This window comes from Oryzias latipes, chromosome 8 (genome assembly GCF_053564925.1).
Source record: "Oryzias latipes strain Hd-rR chromosome 8, Olatipes_Hd-rR_3.1".
NCBI classification, from domain to species: Eukaryota; Metazoa; Chordata; class Actinopteri; order Beloniformes; family Adrianichthyidae; genus Oryzias; species Oryzias latipes.
In genome coordinates, this window is record NC_136244.1 from 9,907,950 (window position 1) to 9,921,106 (window position 13,157).

Genomic DNA, 13,157 nt, shown 5'->3' on the forward strand with positions numbered 1-13,157 from the left:
GTCTGAATAAACCCCTTTTGTAATTGAGGCCAAACTTTATTAATTTCAATCATGTTTGAAAATCTTTGGTGTTGGACCGGATGGAAAAGGAAAGAGGGGAAGAAGAGAGAGGGACGTTAGAGAGGGGGGGTTAGGAGGGTGATAATAGGAGGGGAAGGGGGGTAAGACCATGAAGCAGCATAAAGCAACAAGTTTACTGGTTGTTAATCATTATGGTAAGGTTCAAATGTAGTACAAAAAGAGCGGGGCCTATCCACACACACACTCAAATGTTATAAACACACCTGCTAGCTGCAAAAATGTCCACCTGTCGACATGTACACAAAACAGATAGTGTTCACACGCATACTTATGCCTTAAAACCAACTAGTGTGAAATATTTCAGTCATTCAATCATGCAAACTGTTAGTGCAAAGGTGAGTGTTTATGTTCTTCTAAAATGGATGGTGGAACAAGACAAGAAGGAGGGAGAGTGCCCAGCCATGGGCAATACACTTTTAACAGATCACCAGCATTGTTTTTACCAGAAGAAACGCTGGGGCGGGGGGGGGGGGGGGGTGTTCTGGTTGATGCGGATATGCTTGGTCGAGTTTTTATGAGGCCAGGACAGTCTCATAATACAGAATTGCACACACTCCGAATCACAAATGCACACACTTCGATTCACAAATGTCATTTTATGCAAACGTGCTAAATAAATTTGGAAATGGACACGTTGTGTTTCACAAATGCACACCCTGTGTTTCACAAACACACACATTGTGTTTCACACATGCACACTGAATGTTTTACAAATGCACAATAAGTGTTTCTCACAAATGTGCACACTGTGTTTCACAAAAATATTTTAGAAATTCACAATAAATGTTTCATAAATGCACAGTAGGTGCTTCACAAACAGGATTTTTAGGTACACATGTGATGTGAAATCACAGATCATAAGATTTGCAGAATGTGCATTCAAAATCCCGTTCTCGTTTGCGAATCTCCCCACATGTGTGAGAGATTTTTCTACGGTGAATATTGAGACTCCTCTGATGGAGCAGGTCAACTAATGTCACCATTGGCTAGTGAACCTGTCAATCAAACTCATCCTCAAAGCAGGCGGGTTCGCTTTTAGCCAATCAAATGGCCCCTTACACGTTCACCTCACTTTCAAACTGACGAGGGAGGGAGCTGTTCAGCACAGCAGTTGAAAGTACGTGGGTGGCAAACATGGCGGAGAGGTCTTCCGAACGGGATCAGTCTCAGCCCGTAAGTAATGCATTTATTTGATCATTCTCTCGTTGTCCTGTAATGTTATTGAATACTAAGTTGAAGCGTTCTCCTTAGCTAAGTGACATGTGTGAATGCTTTATGAACACTTCAGCGGAGTCGTTTGCAGAGTACCCCCACCGCAAATGAGCTTAGCTTTGCTTAGCTTAGCCTGTGCGGTCATATTTTTTTTATGGTTTTAAAGCGGGGGAGGATTTATGATGGTTTTGTCAAGTTTTATACTTGCCATACCAGCTCTTCACACAACACGAGTAACTACAACCAACCAGGGGCCTCGAAACTAGCCGGCTTTCAACTCAAGTTGTATCTGACTGTGAGTGTGAGTGAAGTTCAAGCCGGTGTCGGTTCAAGCTAGCGTCTATAGCCAATCTGTAGGTTCTTAACATGATTCAGATGGAACTAAGGGGAAAAACATGCCGGATTTACAGCAGCAAAGAAAGTTTAATAAAAAGTAAGATGGCGATGTTAAACACTGATGCTATGCTATGCTAACTAGCTAGTTAGCTGTTCCGTGTGCTGCCTTTATGTAAACTCGATCCGGGTTAAAGTTAGACACAGTATTTTCACAACCCAGACTTTAAGACGGGGTGGATATGTGCAACAAAGTTAATTCATATGACATTGATGAAAACGCCATTTTTTAAATATAACAGACGTGAATCCACTGTTGAATGAAAGAAGCGTCATTAGAAGTTAACGTTAGAACCCGTAATTGTGCTGACAAGCCCTGTGAGATTGTGTCAGAGTGACAGCCACTAAAATCCCCGTATCATTAATTCCAATGACGTAATGACAAGAATCCTAAACATTATAATGTTTTTAGGCTGTTTTGTAGTCGATAAGTAGTCACAGAAAGGGTGGATGGGAGAAATCAGCTGTCAACAGTGATTAGAGTAGAAGTTACTGTAAGTATTACACACAGGCTTCCTGTGATCAGTGTCTTATCTCTAATTTTTTTTAAAGCTGTTCTTTACTACAAGCTCAAGTTATCATAGCAAGAGTGTTTTAAAAAAATTCCCCTTTCAAATATTTGAAAGTTATGTAATTTAATCTCAGACAGCTAAATTATCTAATCCATGTTTGTCCTGCTTTTATTTATTCTCTAGGAATTACTGAAGCGTGACATCCTTCAAAGGCTGCATCATCGACTGTCAAGCACCTTGGAGAGGAAACCTGTTGATGTGGAAGGCCTGCACATTCAGCAACAGACTGCTGTCCCAGCGCTGCTCCACAGAAAGACTGAAGCAATCTTTTGTTCCTCGTGCCATCAGGCAATATAACTCTCTGGCAGGGCATTTTACAAGTAATTTCTTTTAATTAATTTTACCCACTGATTTTTCAATTATTTACCTTTTTTATCAATCTTTTTAATTTGTGATATTTCTATTTGTAATGCATGTGTGTTTTTGTGATTTTTTTAAAATGGCCATTTTTAAAAATTTCCTCAGGGATTATTAAATACCTTTCTATTCTATTTCATATTTTATCATCCTATTGTATTGCTGTTTTACCTGTCAATTGGGAATTTAGCATTTTTGCCCCTGTAAATATCTGTCAGTTGAAAGTATTTGTACTTGTATTCCATAGATCTTGTACCTGAAGATAGCAGACAACAACTGGGCAGACACCCACTTGGCCTTCTTCAGTGATGCTGTGAACGTGTATGGCTTTCCTCTGAGGTATTCATGTTATTTATAAAGAAATATTTTATTCACATATCAGGCAGTATAAGTACTTGGTTATTTGTACAAAAATAAAATAACTTTTTTTAGACTCCTCTCTGAAAACAAAGGCAACTCTAAAACTCTTTCCCCTCAGGAGTAATATTTTACCCCCCCTTAACAGTCTCTCTCGCCTCAATTTTTTTCCCAGTGATACATGTTACCCACTCCTGCCATTTATTTAACCTAGAAATTCTACTTATTGGCAACGTACATAAAAACATTACATTTTAAATTGATGTGTACCGTATTGGTGATGCATTTGTAATTATGTGTTTGAGACATGATTTTCATGTTATTGTCAGGGTGAGAGGAGATCATGGAGAAGAAAATGTGGGCATAGCCGAGTAAATGCTCACAGTACGTAGAACTGACACACACAGCTTCATTGCAGGAAAAGTGTACACAATCAACTGTGAGTTGAACCTATTTTTAGAAGCTTTAATTTATACATAAAAGTGAATGATGTATTAAAAATAAATCTGACAATATAATATTTCTTTTTGCTTTTTTCCAAATACAGGATTGAGCCCCTCTGGTGTGATGTCTTCATGACTGTTACTAGTCTATATTACAACATCCTGCACTCTCCTGAGGACCAAGACTTGCTCAATATCAGTAACATCACATATTCTGCTGCCACTATATTTTCCTACCACGCATTCAGGCCAGTTTGGATGTCTTTAGTGACGCGTGGGACAGCCATCCAATCAGGACGGAGCAAAGCATGACACCAAATCAGCTGTGGCAGTTGGGCTTGACCAAGAACCCTGTTTCTGATCCCCGGGTAAATGCTTTATTTAATCTCACTGTACTGGACAACTGATTTGTGTGCAGTTCGACTAAAGTGGAAAGTATCAAGAATAGTATAATGAAATCACAATGACTACAATGAATTTTCATCGAAAATGAATGAAAAGTATTATTGTTGTGTGGCGCAAACAATTTCCCTAAATTGTTTGGTTTTTTAAATCAAGTAGGAAGAATAGCACATCTGCAAGTTCAAAATGCATCACAATGCATGGCATTATGAGCTATCAGATGTACAGATATGAGGTCTGCCTGCCAGCAACAATATAAGTAATTATTAGTTGGTCACTGTGCCTACATAATCTAAAAAATTTTTAAAAAAACAGCACTGTTCATAAACAGTATCTTTTTTTTTTTTTTTGTCAGGGTATGCTGGTTCCAGAGATTGAATGGGAGGAGAGTGGATCCATGGCTGAACCTCATCCTGGGATCAATGTCCTGGAATGGGACAGTCCTCTTTTGGGTCCACAAATTTTGGAACTGCAAGACGACATCAATCCATTGTGGAATTCAGACCGTTTTTGGAGTGGACCTATATCTTTACTGTCCCGTTTGTTTAGAAGTTAATTTAGGTGACATAATTACATACAGAAGAAGAGAGACTGAGTTCACATCATTACTGCTGTATTGTTCAAGGGACTTCATTGTATGTAAGGATGTTGTGAAAATTAATTCCAGTTTAAATAAAATGTTTTCACTGAATTTTACTCTGCAATAAAGGGTGAATGTTTGCACTTTGTTGTTCTATGACCATCTTTTGTTGTTTAGCATTTAACCAGTTATAAAACCCATAGAGATGAGGATCTTTTTTGCAAGGGTGACCTGGCCAAGAGGTTAGCAGAAATATGGTTACAATATAAAATCAATGACATTTGAGTTATTAAAAAATTAAGGTCCAGCAAAGAGACTTCGGGCTGAGCAGGGGAGGTGTATTGGGTATCTGTGATTGACAGTGAGATTAGCCTGAGGTAACGTCCCACTGCGTGGTATGGAGCAAAGTGATGCCTGTTTCTCCAGAGAACCTTCTGTGGAAGTTGGAAGATTTTTCTCCTCCACCTTCATATTATCAAGACCGAAGGGAACCGTGTCTGAGTGTTGAAATGACGCTAGCATCAAAGCTAAGAGAAGAATAACGTACATACAATCCTGAGTGAAACGTTAATTGTAAACTCATGACCAATAAAGAGTTCGATGGATTCAATGCCAAGTGCATTCAACCACTGTTGCCTTGCTTCCAGGTCCACTGAAAAGTTGCGCAAGCCAGTAATTTTTGACAACCGAAAGGAAATAAACCGACAAGCCATGCAAAGGCTAACACGCTAACGACCGACTGGTACAGAATAGAATATGGGCGGGGATTTTGCCACCTGCACGAAAGCGTAGAGAAAGTGTAAGGGGCCATTCGATTGGCTAAAAGCGAACCCGCCTGCTTTTCTGATGAGTTTGATTGACAGATTCACTAGCCAATGGTGACATGAGTTGACCTGCTCCGTCAGAGGAGTCTCAATATTCACTGTAGAAAAATCTCTCACAAATGTGGGGAGATTCACAAACGAGAGCGGGATTTTGAATGCACATTCTGCAATTCATATGATCTGTGAGTTCACATCACATGTGTACCTAAAAATCCTGTTTGTGAAGCACCTACTGTGCATTTCTGATACATTTATTTTGAATTTCTAAAATGTTTTTGTGAAACACAGTGTGCACATTTGTGAGAAACACTTATTGTGCATTTGTAAAACATTCAGTGTGCATGTGTGAAACACAATGTGTGTTTGTGAAACACAGGGTGTGCATTTGTGAAACATAACGTGTGCATTTCCAAATTTATTTAGCACGTTTGCATAAAATGACATTTGTGAATCGAAGTGTGTGCATTTGTGACTCGGAGTGTGTGCAATTCTGAATTATGAGACAGTTCTGGCCTAATAAGTTTTTCCCTAGTTAACACCACAATCTGCCATTTAGATTCCATTGCAACTTCACTTTTTAAAACGTTATATGGATTCTTTGAGTCTTTTGAGTCAGAGCTCTTCAGACAGATGTCTTTACCTCTGCCTGTAAAACAGCAGTGGTGAGGCCCCTCCTGCAGAAGTGTCTTTTAGATCCAAATATTCTGGATAATATTTGATTCTGCAAGGCTCACTACTTGAAACCAGATTAAATTTGGTGAATTGATATGGCCCGAATGTCGATGATGACAATTATTTTATCAATTATTTTTTACTCTTTCCACCCTCCCAGGCCTCTATGTAATTGCAGGAGACTGGAATTGTGCATTGGATCCAACAAAGAACCGATCTACTGGATTTGACAATAGCCACAATAAAAGCAGGACAACTATTAAACATTTTATGGGGGAATTCAATTTAATAGACATCTGGAGACATTTAAAACCCTATGACATTACCTACTCATGCTATTCTGGAACACACCAAACTTTCTCTCACATTGATTATTTTTTAATCTCAGCCTTATTAATATCCAAAATTGAGTATTTCTTTTATGATAGTATACTGCCGTCAGATCATGGATCATGTGGCATTATTTACACAGAGGCTGCCCTTGTCAGATATCCACCCAAATGGAGTCTAAATCAAAAATGGCTGTTAAACAATAATTTCCTTAACTACATTCGAAATGTAATAGATGGCGACTTCAAGGTTAATACAAATGCAGCAATAAAATGGGAGGCATTTAAGGCTGTAGTGAGAGGATATATAATTAGCTACACCTCATCCAAATCTAGAGATATTTATAAAGAGAAATTATAATTTGAGACTAAAATAAAAACTCTTCAGAACCAGGTGATCAACAATAACACTGCTAATGCTGAAAAAGAATTGTTGACACATAAAGCAGAATATAACAAAATGTCTGAAGATAGGGCAATTTCTGACATTATCACGCTTAATCAGATCTTCTATGAACAAAGAGAGAAGGTGGGGTCTTTGTTGGCATGGCAAATTAAAGAATTAGAAACTAAAAAAGCAATAACTTCAATCATAAATAGCAAAGGTATTACAATAACCAATCAAGTAGAAATAAACAAAGAATTCAGAGAATATTATGGGAAATTATACAACTCAGGGGAAAACTCTGATAGTCAAAATATCTTTTTAGATTTTTTAGAAATCCCTCAAATCCCAGACAAATTTACAGAAAGACTTAAAGCTAGTTTGAAAGGAAAAATATATCAGTAAGGCTATTGATGATATGAAGGTGGGTAAAACACCTGGCCCTGATGGACTTCCAATCCACTTTTGTAAAAAATTCAAAACTAAACTACTTAAACCTCTTCTGGATATGTTTTTAGAAGCATTTCAATGTGGAAATTTACCAAAATCGCTGACAGCAGCCACTATAACACTACTACCCAAACCTGGCCGCCCAAACAACTGTTGCGAAAACATGAGACCAATAAGTCTTATGAATGCTGATTTAAAAATTCTATGTAAAATGTTGGCCAAACGGCTACAAGAAACTTTACCCTATGTAATCCATAGGGATCAAAATGGCTTCATTTAAGGGCTACAGGGGTCTTATAACATTAGGAGGATTCTTAATCTTATTTATGGGTTAGATAATGCCACAGATACACTGCAAAAATGAAGTTTCTAACCTAGAATTATAATCTTAAATTTAGTCCGATAATCATTTAAAATTTGTTTTAAGAATAATTTACTATGCAAGAGAAGAATTCATTAGATTATTAATCTTGTTACAAGATTATTAGTCCTTTATTTCTTACTTAGTTTTATAAAGGCTAAAATTAGTCATTTTACATGTACAACAAGATAAATTACTCGCAGAGGCTTGAATTTTTATTTTGTGACCACTTTTAGCTGTAAAGACTTGTTTCAAGACCTAGTAACATGTGGACTTGAACACTGCAACAGCAACAAAGCTGTTAAGAAAAGTAATATTGCTATACCTGTTCTGTAACCCTTGTGCTATCCTAGGCACTTTAACATTAGGAGTTGGGTCATCTAGACCAACTAGACGGTGCTCTGAACCTTTTTTCTTCAATGATTTTTGATCTTCACTGGTGTCCATGGATAACATGAAATCTTTCCACCTTTGTCATGGTAGGGAGAACATGTCAATGGAAGGGGGGGGGGGGTCATCTAAGATAGATAGAAAAAGGGATAACCCTTGTGCAAATCAGTAACAGAACACCACTGTCACAAAACCTTCCAATCTTTCCTGTAATGTGTTCCAAATTAATTATTTCTGAGACAAGGCCCAACTCCTTCTCATGTAAAAATATATGGGATGCTCTGTGCTGATATCATTTTGACAGCATTCAAAAAGCTGATTATGGTTGACAAGTGATTAACAGACATTTCTGAAGTTTAGTTTAGATGACCATTGTTTAAAAAATGTGCTTTGACTCAAACATAATACACATATGTCTAAACAACCAAGATAAATACTTTTAACAGGGAGATGCAAAGGCAGTGTTGCTTAGGAATTACAGTTTTCTAAGGAAACAATGGCTTTAATCGTTTCAGATGCTGTTCAATCAGATTTGTAAGTCTTAATACGCTCTGCATTCGTAAAACGGGTGCAAAAACAATCTGGACTATCTCAAAGTCTGAAATAACATGAACATACGGTACTCCTTTTCCTCCTGCGGTCAATACCAGCTAAGAAGGGAATGGGGGGACGGGAGGGTTTCAGAAATAACACAAAATTTATTTTCCCTAGTATTACCATACAACAATAATAGAGGTGAGTTTTAAAGTAGTGTGTATAATATCTTCTAATTACATCATACAACTTTGTGGACAAAGGTACATGTTTTGCAGTAACCCTCTCACCCCCACCCCCCTCAAGTCATTTGGTTGCGCCTGTCCTGACGGTTGGAAAGAGAGGGAAAAGCAGCAGCCACTTTGAACCAGACCCTTCTGATAGCCTGTTCGGTAAGTTTTTCTGAGACTATTTTTATTTTATTAAATATTATTACTTCACTCAATGTGAACAAATATTGTTCCCCGAAGCCTAATGACAGCTAGGTATCCAAGCTAGTCGTCAAGTGTGACGAGGCAGCCAGTAGCAGAGCGGCATTCCGTCTCTTCTAGGCATGTTCGTATGACCTAGCTTAGCCACCAGAATTTCTTCCATTTAGAGGAACGCGAGGCTGCAGTGTTTTCTCCGTTTTATGAATGAGCGTCACTAGATCGGTGCGTACTATACATGCAGGCTAATATTTTTTGTTGTAGTTATCTTCACCTCCCGGAAATTTAATCAGTAATCAAAAGCGAGCAGGTGCTGTTCCCCCCGTTTGCAAGGCTCCGTCCAAGAAGTGAATGCTGGGACATGAAGTCATGTGACTGGTTTTGAGTAAACTGATCGGCTGCAACCAATGTCTACAAACATAAAGGAGCAACCGTAGCTTAATGAAATACTATTGGATTGTGGTATAAAATAATAAATAAATAATTAAAACAGCAGTTTTATTATTGTTTTATTTATTTATAAAAATCAATAATGACTTTTAAAAGTACTTCAAAGTATTTTTACACATAGAGCCACATGATAGTTCAAACCCAGGAAACGAGTCTGGAATCTCTCTTATTTATTAACTTGAAAAGTTAAAATGTAAAAGGAAAATAGTGTAAATAGGATATCTGTTTCCAAAGGTTTTTTTGGTCAGCTAAATGGATCATTTTATAAACATTATATATGCCATGAAGAAGATTTCAGTGTTTACTCTGCCTCACAGCATCTGTTTAGCTTAATTGAACTGTACAATCTTTTTGGTTATATTCGTAATTACTTATTATTTGTTGATAATGAAGTAAAAATGGATTTGATATCAACCTTAATTCATGTAGTTCTCTGACTAGCTTTGCAATGATACCTCCCTTACTTGGATTAGACAAGTTATGAGAAGGTTATGACACTAAGAACTCGTATCTTTGATTCAGATCGCAAATACCGTATGTTGTTGTTTTGCTGTTTCCTTCAGGAATAAAATTATGCCCTCTATGTGATCACTTAAAATGCTTTACCTTTTCTTATTTTTTTGACCTACCTTAATTATCCTTATACCATTGGATATTGATATTGTGACATTGATATTGTTGATATTGAGACATTACAGCTATTGTTGTTTACAGCTATTGTTGTTTACATTGTAAACAAGCTTTTATATACAGCAGTGTAAGATGCTTTCTCATTTATGTTGCTCTAATAAATAATGGAGGTATAACAGTTCATGTCGGCTAAAACCCATTGTATAATTCAGAATATGTCTGATATCTTCACTGATTTTTATTTTTCATTTTGGCAGAAACGGATAGCCTCGATAGATGTATAGAGAACCAAAACCAAACCAAGATGCTGTCTGCCAGATCCTTGACCTCGGATTTCAGTCAAGAAAAGCCTTCATTGAAAGTGATGTCCTAAAAGAAGATGATAGACCTACAAAGATTCTGGAGGCATATCCATGTTTCAAGGAGCTTCATCATGTAAGCAATTTACTTGTGTTTTTGATTGGTTGTTCCCCCCACCGCCCATCTTTACAAAGGAGGCATTTTTGTATGTTACTTGTGTTTTAGGTGATGGAGGAGCTGCGGTGGATCCAGGATATGGGAAACGGCAAATTCAGATGTCAAGTACAGGACAGATGGGAAGACTTCTGCTCACTAGTGCAGTTTTACAGAGTTTGGAAAAAAGTGTTGAAGCCTCCCATGAACTTAAGTGGAGGTAACTCATTTTACTGTCTTTTTTTGCATAATGTTTTCAGAGGTGTTGGTCAGAATTGCGTTGTTATTATGCAAACTGATATTCAATTTAATGTAAACTCAACATTAAGCTGAAAATGAAGTTAATAACTGAGTTATTCTATTATATTGTTCTATTTTAGTTGAACACAACGTTGCACTCTTCAGAGCACTCCCAACGCTTTTCCCATCTCCAACTTCACCCCTGAAGAAACTGGCACATGCTAGTGAAGCATTGCTGCATGTTCTAGAGGTGAGTTTTTGTTCCCATTTGAAACTTTGATTTTGTGCTTGATTTTTGTTTGTCTCTGATGGTCTGTAATAACTGTGGGTAGAGACTGGAAGGAATAATGTGAGGATCCCAGCATTTATTTCTGGGTTTTTTTCTGCCACTAGATATGCAAAATGGTGTTAATGACACCTAAAAAGCCTAAATACAAGCATCTACAAAAATTATATTAATTTTCAAAATGGCAAATACGACCCTAGTGATGTTTCATTATTACTAACAAAACATTTTTAGTAAAAGTTACAACATAAACTGTTTTACCCTAATTATTTTTATCTTTAGCCAACAGATGATCCTGCCAAATACCTGGAGAAGAGATCTTTCTCCAGCACGGTGTTGCTCTTTGATGGGTCCTGCTGTCTCGTGGCAAGTGGAGAAACTCCCATCACCACCTTTGCCAAAGAAGATCTTGGCCATAGGTTGTTTTATCTGTTGGCTTACCACTACACCTTTCATCTTACCCATCCCAAGTTTGTGGCAACCCTACTTTGTCAGTCAGACAGAAATATTGAAGGACAATATTCACGAGCGGGACACCACAAGTTCATAAAAAAAGTTTTGGCAGAGTAAAACGTTTTTACTGAGTGGTAGAGCTCTCACGGTGAGAAATGAATGCCTTGTTTGGTGATGTTAACCAGAGACACTCTTTTTCTTATTTCTCTTAACCTCAGATTATTTACTAGTATGGCCTGCATCAGCGTTCATTAAGATTTAGCTGTAAACCTATGTTAAATTTTATGTTGAAATGCTTCAAGCAGTTCTTTGTATTTGTAGAAGCAGAAGTATTCTATGTTAACAGTGTATTCAAAGCAATTTTGAAAAAAGCAATATAAATAAATATTGTTAAGTATACTAATCCTGTATGCTTGTATTTTTCTTGTCTTGGTTTGAGCTACAAAAGCTAGTAATTACACAATACTAGCTTTAATTCAGCTAGCAATAAGTCTTAATTCTAGTATAATAACTCTTGAATTAAAAGCATATCTTCTTACGGTTATCTAGTTTTAGGGTATTTTTACTCAAAGTGAGTAATAAACAACTGTCAAAGAAGAATTTATAAACTAGTTTTGAGACTTTTTTACCTAAAAAATAGTGCTTGAAATGAGTATTTTACTACTAATTTTGAGTTGTTTCTCTCTTTCTAAAAGCCAAGATATTTTTTCTTATTTTAAGATATCTTATCAAGTGAAATTATCTTACCCCACTGGCAGATAATTTCACTTGTTTTAAGACAATATAATCTAAAAATAAGTCTAAATTTCTTGTATTTAGACAGTCAATTTTTGCAGTGTAAAGACTTCTTATCTTTGGAAAAAAGCTTTTGATAAGGTTGAATGGCCTTATCTTTTTAACGTTTTACAACCATTTGGGTATGGCGAAAACTTCCTAAAATGGATGCGTTTGCTGTACTTGAAATCTACTGCTGAGGTGGTGATGAACAAAAATGTCTCACAGCCGATTACGATAAAGAGAGGATGTAGACAAGGTTGCCCTTTGTCGCTCCTCCTTTTCACATTGGTAATTGAACCTTTAGCAATTGCCATTAAATAAAATAATGATATAGCAGGAATAACTATCTGGCATGAGGAACACAAAATTGCATTGTATGCAGATGATGTTATCCTATTCATCTCAAACATGAGTAAAACTATTCCAATTGTCTTAAAATTGATATAAGACTTTGGCAAGATCTCTGGTTATACAGTCAACAAAACAAAGTCCTCCATTCTAGTAGTTGATGAAAAACAAGCTAGCAATCCTAACTCGCAGGCTCTATCATTTAAACTCGTGGATCATTTTACATATTTAGGTATAGAAATCCGACGTAAACTAAATGATGTTGTTAGGGTTAACTATGAATCTTTGAAAAATGAAACTACAGTGTCTGTTGAAAGGTGGATGCCCTTACCGCTGTCCTTGATTGGAAGAATCAATGTTATAAAAATGAGTATTCTTCCCAAAATGTTGTATGTGTTTCAAAATTTGCCACTGTCCCCTCCTGATAATTTTTTTTCAAAAAAAAAAAAATTGTTGCATTTATTTGGAAAAATGATAAAGCACGATTTTGATTATCTTTAATGCAACTGCCATATAACCAGGGTGGGTTAAAATGTCCAAATATAATTTGGTATCATTGGGCTACACAAATAAGATCAATAAAATTTTATTTTGAAACTATTGAGGCCCCCCAGTGGAAAGAAATGGAATCTATTGGTCTAGATTTACCATTGCCATATTACCTTTGCTTAGGTACGATTTTTAACTTGACTAAGAAAACTACAAATCCAATTGTTAAATACATGATAAAAATTGGTCTAGGACAGTGTT

The 13,157-nt window shown here is 36.7% G+C and overlaps 1 protein-coding gene and 3 long non-coding RNA genes across 6 annotated transcripts in view; 3 read left to right on the plus strand and 1 right to left on the minus strand.

The window, feature by feature from the left end:
• The window catches only part of prkcbb (protein kinase C, beta b), a 306,409-nt gene that overhangs the window by 266,131 nt on the left and 27,121 nt on the right, over positions 1 to 13,157 (minus strand). The window lies entirely within an intron of this gene.
• On the plus strand, positions 1,047 to 2,950 carry LOC144994273 (uncharacterized). Its single transcript, XR_013657727.1, has 3 exons — positions 1,047 to 1,254; positions 2,382 to 2,578; positions 2,863 to 2,950. It is a non-coding gene; the product is annotated as an uncharacterized LOC144994273 (long non-coding RNA).
• LOC144994272 (uncharacterized) lies at positions 3,161 to 4,532 on the plus strand. The gene is made up of 3 exons (XR_013657726.1): positions 3,161 to 3,411; positions 3,520 to 3,783; positions 4,173 to 4,532. It is a non-coding gene; the product is annotated as an uncharacterized LOC144994272 (long non-coding RNA).
• Positions 8,607 to 11,685, plus strand: LOC111947777 (uncharacterized). Of its 2 annotated transcripts, none has more exons than XR_002873704.2 (5): positions 8,607 to 8,734; positions 10,108 to 10,285; positions 10,376 to 10,523; positions 10,684 to 10,793; positions 10,937 to 11,685. It is a non-coding gene; the product is annotated as an uncharacterized LOC111947777 (long non-coding RNA). The 2 variants fall into 2 exon arrangements; XR_013657725.1 differs by having other exon boundaries at positions 11,112 to 11,685.